An 8,388-nucleotide genomic window follows, 5' to 3' on the forward strand; every position below is an offset into this window, starting at 1 on the left:
ACACAGGGTGGGGAACATCACACACCGGGGCCTGTCGTGGGGTGGAGAGAGTGGGGAAGGGATAGCATTAGGAGATATACCTAATGTAAATGATGAGTTAATGGGTGCAGCCCACAAACATGGCACATGTATACATATGTAACAAACCTGCACGTTGTGCACATGTACCCTAGAACTTAAAGTATAATAAAAAAGTATTTTCCTATTCTAGCTTTAAATATGAAAACAGTGTTCTTAATATAACTAGAAATATCTCCTTATTGTTTGTATTTAGTACAGATATATTATCATTCTTAACACTTCTATACATGAATGACCACTGCAATTTCTTCCCACTCCATTTCTGGGTACATGTATTTTCACATTGTAAGTTGCCCTCAATCACTATGATTCTATTTTCATTTCTGTTCTTTCAGTCTTATCTATTATTTATGACACAAAAATTGAGAATTACAGTCCAGGTGCGGTGGCTCACTCTTATAATCCCAGCACTATGGGAAGCTAAGGTGGGCGGAACACCTGAGGCCATGAGTTTGAGACCAGCCCGGCCAACATGGCGAAACCCCATCTGTACTAAAAATACAAAAATTAACTGGGAGTGGTGGCACATGCGTGTAACCCTAGCTAGTCAGGAAGGTGAAGCAGGAGAATTGCTTGAACCTGGGAGGCAGATGTTGCAATGAGTCAAGATTGCACCCCTGCACTCCAGCCTGGGCGACAGAGTGAGATTCAGTCTAGAAAAAAAAAAAAAAAAAAGAGAACTACTGATTATATCCATCTATGTTTTTACATGAAGTTATTCAAGTGAATTGTTACCAGTTCTCTGATATATAGAGAGAGAACTCAGGAATTTACATCGAGTCCCTAAAATTGTAGAAAAACAATTATCTAGTATCAGTACTCGAATTATACCTCACTGGTATAATTTTGGATTCCATAAAACAGTCCCTCTAACAAAGTTACAAATAATCCTTTCTCTATTTCTTTTCCTGCACATACTTCTGCCTTTTCCTAAGAAATAGAAAATTGTTTTTGTTAATTGTTCTAATTTATGAGCTCCTTGACTTTTCTATCACATGGACTAATTTCAGTTGCTTTTCATGAATATTAATAAAATAAGACTGAGTTTATACATAAATTTAAAAGTATATAATTGTAAACTTGAATTTTCTTAGAGGCATGGTTTCTAAGATTTGCAAGTAACATTTATATTTTCTTAAGTATCTTCTGAAAAAATTGAAAGCATAGTATACATCATAACCAAAATATATTTGACATTATATTTTAAAATAAATGTATACCTGAAATGACAGATCTATAAAGTAAATAAGATATGCAAAATTAATATATTCTTTATTATAAAGATTTCAGAGATTATAAAACAATAATTTTTTAAAACTTTGTTAATTTTTTAATTGTTTCCACCAGTATGTTATCATTTATGCTAAATATCTTTGTGTAGATACACCTTTCCAAAGAAGACGTTATTTGTGTTCATTTAAAGGAAAAATAGTTTGATCCTATGAATTAATTCAGAAAGCAACTAAAATAACAATGGCCTGCCAAATGTCAGTTTGTAAATATGTCTATGACTTTAGGAGCTGTCCTGGTTTGAAAACGTGAGGACAATTTATCCTTTGGATGACATCTATTTAGTCCCAGTTAAGAAAGTTGTTTTTCTGTGGGAATAACTGAGGTAAATTTAAATATACCATTCAAACAAACAAGAACAAAATAATATCCTTGTTATAGAGTACATGTAGCATATAGTATGAAGTAATATACTACGAAAGCAAAGAAAATGTATTCTATCTTGTGATAGTAATAGATAATTTTTATATAGCAAATTCATATCTTTTGGAGTAGTGGCAATCATTTCAAACTGGGAGCAACTAATTGTGAAGATTTTCCTTTTTACTCATCCATTTTCTTCACATCCAAGACTGCATGTGTGATGCTGCTGCTTCAGATGATTTGTTCCAAAGTTAAATTTTGTGACAAAAGACATGGGAAAAACCTTCCCATCAATATTTGCATTCGCAAGTATTTGCAATAAGCATAAAGTAGATTATAGTCAAAGACCCTATGTATAGTTTTCACATTTACTCCCTTCTAGACATATCTGTACTTACACACTTACAGGCTGTTCCAAATGTAATATGTTCTCTACCAAATATGGTTAAGAAATATTCACTCACAATTTCTTCCTCTGCACAATTCTGAGGCCTCTGGTGTCGCTGTAATTGTCAATTGCTTTTCTGTTTTCCAAATGTCTTGTTGTCGTGAGGTATCTCACTTTAAAAAATGTTTTCCCTTTTCTTTTTGTTCTTCTGTATTTTCAACTGCATATGTGTGACTAAGGCTTTTACATATTTGCACAGAAAAATAAAACCTTTGTTTCTGTGTCTTCTCTTTCTCATCTTCTAATGGTATTTGTATTTGTTTGCCTTGACTATGTCTTGTATGATAAAATGTCCTCCAGTCATGCATACACACACACACACACACACACACAACAGAAGTACTAGTGCTAATCTTCCTGAATCGCGATCTCTTTCTGCGAAAGTGTCACTGCGTGTAAACACTGTGGCATCCAAGTAAAGTCGCATGTATGTTTCCTCTCCGGCAAGTAATCCTCTAGTTGACCTTCTAAAGTTGATTACAACCTTAATTGTTCTTATTATTGGTTTACATTGTCCCTGCCAAATCTAGCCATTGTTCAACCTGGTTCAAAGGAGGGACTGTTTTACCCAAATGACAGAACTTTACACTAACTCCTCTGGACCAAGCTTCTAAAACATAGCCTATATTTAATTGAATAAAAACTAATTCCATTTTGCTCCATTTTTCAGATTTAACATTAAACTAAACAGGGCTATGTCTCTATGTTTGGCCATGCCTTCTTCTTTGTGTGCGTACATGGCAAGTGGGTTTTATTACCCTCCCTTTTGCAAAATAGGGAAGTAGAGAGAATAGACAAATTTGGAAAAATCGGTGTTTGAGGAGCATGGAGAGACAATTAAGTTCGATTAACACCATTGAGGACTTACTCTGTGCCAGGAACCGTGATAAGCCATTTTAAATACATTATCTTTTCAATTATCTTTTTTCAATACAAGGTCAACCAAAATCTTTTATCTTCCAAATTCTTCACTAAATTTTCTTAAAAGATCTTTTGGCTATTTCTAGGTTTTAAAATAGAAACTGTTATGCTTTAATTTTGCAATATTAAAATGAAACCTTTTCTGCAAATGGTGCTGCATAAAATTTGAGTTTAGTGAGTTAGGTAGGAAATCAGTGAAGAAATCTGTTTCTCAACTGCCAATATTACTACTAATATAAACTAGCTTACTTCTCTGCTTTTTTACTTATTCAACAAATGTTTAATGTATATCTACTATTTGCCATACTGTATACTAGGTCCTGGGAGTAGAACTATGATTTAGACACAATGCTTGCTCAAAATAAGCTGAAGTTATGGTAAAGAATGTGGGTTAGGCTGGGGGTGGTGGCTCACGCCTGTAATCCCTGCACTTTGGGAGGCTGAGGCGGGCAGATCACCTGAAGTCAGGAGATCGAAACCAGCCTGACCAACATGGTGAAACCTTGTCTATACTAAAATACAAAAGTTAGCTGGGCGTGGTGGTGGGCACCTGTAATCCCAGCCACTCAGGAGGCTGAGGAAGGAGAATCACTTTAACCCAGGAGGTAGAGGTTGCAGTGAGCCGAGATCACACCATTATACTCCAGCCTGGGCGACAGAGTGAGGCTTTGTCTCAAAAAAAAAAAAAAAAAAAGAAAATATGGCTAAACAAATAGTCTTAGGATGTAACTGAGTACCAGCTGTAAGGGAGCATGTGGGAGAGGCATGTTGTCCAGTCTTACAGGTGGATATAGAAGGTTAAGGGAAGTTTCCTGAAGCCTAAGCTAAGATTTGAGGGAGTTAGACTGTGGAAGAAGCAACGGCACAGTACTTGTGTTTCAGGCAGAAGGGGCTGGAGAGGTTGTGCACTGTGGCAGGGGTATCACAGGGTGGCAGTGCTGAAAGATTGGGCTGTAGAAGGAAGCAGGAGTAAGCCCTTATACACTTTGGCAGAGACCTTGGTATTTTCCATAAGAGAAATGGAGAATCCTTGAAGGGTTTCAAATAAGAAAAATGTCATGATTGTACTTGCACTTTAGAAAGATCCCTTGGGCTTCTACATAGAGAATGGCTTTAAAGAAAGGCACGACTGGACCCAGAAAGAAACAGCTAGGAGGCTGCTGCAGTGATAAAGAAAAAACGAGATTTTGCACTACCACAAATAGTTGTAGAGAAGAAAGATTTTATAAGTTTGAAGCATGATTGTTTGGGAGAAGTTGTGGGTCTAAGGGGGTGATAACTTAAATTTGGTGGATAATATTTTTAATACCTTCGTTGATTGAATAAACGAATGAATTTAAGATCTGTTGGATATCTAAATACAGTTATTAATCAGTGTGCATATTCCATTCTGGAGTTCAAGAGGCATATCCGAATGTATATATTTGGAATATATATTATAGATCTATTGAGTTTTATATTCCATTCTTTGTGTATGTAATCCATTTGTATTATTTATTTACTGCTCTGCAACAATATTACTTCAAACTTGGCAGCTTAAAACAACACACATTCATTATCTCACAGTTTCTGTGTTCAGGAGCCCAGGCATGACTTAACTAGGTCCTCTGCTCAGAGTCTCACAAGACAGCATTCATTCAAGGTGTGAGCCAGAGAGGTGGTCTCATCTGAGCTGAACCAAGGGGGTATCCACTTCTGGAGTGAACTCAGGGATCAAGTTCACTGAGGCTGATGGCAGAAGTAGCCCTCGATTCCTGAAAACAGCCCTCAGCTCCTTGCCACTTGGGGCTCCCCAACATGGTTGCTTACTTCCTCAAAGCCAAAAAAGGAGGGAGAGATTCCAGCAAGATGGATGTTACCATTTTATATAACATAATTATGTAATTGTGTACATATAATCACATATTTCTCCTCCATATTTCTCCTCATCGTTATCATAGTCTGTTGGTCAAAAGCAAGTCACAGGTTCTATCTACACTCAAAGGGAGAGGGGCACACAAGGTGTAAACACCAGGAGGTGGGGACCAACCATGGGGGGTTCACTTAAAAGGGTGTCTGCCAGCTGGTTGCAGTGGCTCTCATCTGTAATCCCAACATTTTGGGAGGCCTATGCAGTAAGATCACTTGAGTCTAGGATTTCCAAGCCAACTGGGCAACATGGTAAAATCCCCTTTCTGCAAAAAAAAAAAGAAAAGAAAAAATACAAAATTAGCTTGGCATGTGCCTGTAGTCCCGGCTACTAAGGAGGCTGAGGCTAGGTGGGAGGATCACCTGAACCTGGGAAGTTGAGGCTGCCATGAGCCATGATGGCACCACTGCACTCCAGCCTGGGCAACAGAGCAAGGTCCTGTCTCGGGGAAAAAAAAAGTCTGTCTGCCACACCTTCTTTCATAGTATCTTTTTTACTCTATGTGCTGCATTCTGCGTATATTCCCTATAGCTATCTTCCAAGCACTGGTAGTCCACATATAATCCACTGATAGATTTTAAATTTTAAATTACTTTTAAAAATTCTGACTTTTTTTATGTTACAAATCAATCTTTTCTCTTTTTGGTGTCCTGTTTTTGGTTTTTTTTTTTCTGTAATTGCTACCTTCAATTTACTTTCACATAATTAGGAACCTATTTAATAGTGTCTTTCAGACTGTTGTGTTATTTCAGGGTCTTGGAGTGCTCACCCTCCTATTTTTGTTTCTGCTGAATTTTATTCACAACAGAGTTTTCTTCTTGTGGTTTGTAATTTTTTTTTATGAGCAAAACAACTTTAAGAGGATGTTTCTTTTCCTGTGGGATCTTTGTGGCTGAGTTGCATAAATGCCCTTGACTACAGTCTTAGCTTTAGATTTTTGCTAGGAAGCCAGGAGTTCCATTGGTCTAGTGCCTGTTTTTGTGTTCTCAGTTTGGGGATTCCCACAACATCTGGGTAGTGTAAATTTGGTCTCCATATACAATTTAGGTTCAAGCCCTTTATAAATGTGACACAAACTCTCTCCAACCTCATTTCTTACCTGTGCTCTCACAAATTCCACTCTCCAGCCACATGGAACTTTGCACCTCCCTTTGAACTTTTCACAGCTGCCACAGCTCTTCCCTTTCATACTGTTCCTCCCACCTAACCTGTCATTCCCTTCTTCTCTGCCTGACATGCTTTTGTCCTTCCAGAAATCTCCGATCTTGTATAGACTCTTCTAGGATCCTTTCCCTGATTGCCCTAGGAAAAGCTTACTATTTTATTCCTGCACTTTCTTGTTATTTTGTACTTCTTTTTTTAGTGCTTATTATTTGGTAATCATCTATGCATGTACACACAAAAACAACATTAAATAATAAACTGCTCAAGGCCAGAGGCCATCTAACATATCTAACTCAGCTCTACAAATGTCTGTAAAAGAATGATCACTTTACAGTAACATGGGGATCTTGAGAAGAAATTATATTGCTTCCTTATTTGAATATTTTTATTTTAATGAGGATAAATGTGTAGTGTACCTAGAATAAAATTTATCATGATATACTTACAGCTAAGTGAGAAAATGCAGGATATTTAAGAATACAAATAAGTGTTTATTCGTAGTGGTATTTACAACAATGTCAAAAGAATAGCACCTATGTCAGTGTGCATTTTTATTTTCCCTTTGTAACATCATAGTTATGACAGCTGCTTTAAAATCCTTTTCTGTTAATTACAACACCTAGGTCATCTTGTGATTGGTCTCCATTTATTAAATTTCCTCTTGTATATGGGTTTCATTTTTCTGTTTATCTAGTAATTCTGGAATGCATCCTGGTCATTGTAGCTTATACAATGCAGAGACTATGAATTCTTTTATTCTTCAGAAAAAATATTATTTTATTTTGGCAGGCAGTCACTTAGCTGAATCAAACTTCTAGCCCTGTAGCTGTGCCCTTCATAGTGTGTCACAGCTGCAATCTCTGCTCAGTTATTTTGTCTTTAGCTGGGTGACTTGGAGTGTACTCTACATGGGCATATTACAAGGGTTAACCAGAGATTTGAGCAGAAATCATTTTCAGAAGTTGAGGCTCCACCCCTGTAGCTCTCTCTTTTCTAGAATTTTTCCTTCAGTTTCCAGCTGCTATGGTAAACCCTAACTCTTTTCTCTGGTTCTTCAAGCCTGTAAGATTGCAAATGTCTCTCCTAGTTTTAGTTAACTGGCATGGTGTTGAGCAGGGACTGCACTCCAAAAAAATAAAAATCACATAGTGCCCTCTGCTCTTCTTAGTTCAAATTCTCATACAGGTCAATGCATACTTTTGATTATTATCTGAGCGCCCTCAGATTGTTGTTTTTGCTATTCCATCTGGATTTTATTGCTGTTATATGCCGAAGAGTTAGTCTAGTAGAAGCTACTTTGTCCACAGAAGTGGAAACTGTAATTTTAAGAAGGTAATCTGAGATTGTAAACGCATAGGTATTTGGTCCCAGAGCAAGATACATGGTTTTCCTTCTGATTTCTGCACTGACAGCATCAATTCAAAAGTGCCCAGGTTTTACTTCTGGGCACTATATTCTGGGGAAAACATTGATGAATGCCAGGGCCTAGAAAAGGGCATTTTAGTTTATTTTAGCAGGTTTGTTACATGGGTATATTGTGTGATGCTGAAGTTTGGCATATGAATGATCCTGTTACCCAGGTAGTGAGCATAGTACCCAACAGTTAGTTACTTTTTGTAAACAGTATAAGGATAAAGGGATATTTTGTCTAGAAAGAGAAGACTTAAGGAAAGCACGAAACTGCCTTCACATATTTGAAACATTATCATGAGAATGGAAAAATAGATTTGTTCCATATTAATACAGAAAGCATAAATAAGACAAAGGGATATAATTTGTTGAAAGAAGATTTCAAGTCAGCATAAGAGGAAGCAAGTTAACATTAGAAGTACTCAATAATGTAATGCATTGATTTGCACCAAACAGAACTCCCATCCCTGGAAGCATTCCAATAGAATGTGAATGGCCATATTTCAGAAATAGTGTAGAGAATACTTATGCACTGATTGAAAGAGAAGCATGGGGCTGGGCGCGGTGGCTCAAGCCTGTAATCCCAGCACTTTGGGAGGCCGAGGCGGGCGGATCACGAGGTCAGGAGATCGAGACCATCCTGGCTAACACGGTGAAACCCCGTCTCTACTAAAAAAATACAAAAAACTAGCCGGGCGAGGTGGCGGGCGCCTGTAGTCCCAGCTACTCGGGAGGCTGAGGCAGGAGAATGGCGTAAACCCGGGAGGCGGAGTTTGCAGTGAGCTGAGATCTGGCCACTGCA

At 37.6% G+C, this 8,388-nt stretch overlaps 1 protein-coding gene across 1 annotated transcript in view; it reads left to right on the forward strand.

Moving 5' to 3' along the window:
- Positions 1 to 8,388, forward strand: part of CRB1 (crumbs cell polarity complex component 1) — a 164,628-nt gene that overhangs the window by 129,497 nt on the left and 26,743 nt on the right.

Source organism: Rhinopithecus bieti, unplaced genomic scaffold (assembly GCF_001698545.2).
Source record: "Rhinopithecus bieti isolate Rb0 unplaced genomic scaffold, ASM169854v2 scaffold_74548, whole genome shotgun sequence".
NCBI classification, from domain to species: Eukaryota; Metazoa; Chordata; class Mammalia; order Primates; family Cercopithecidae; genus Rhinopithecus; species Rhinopithecus bieti.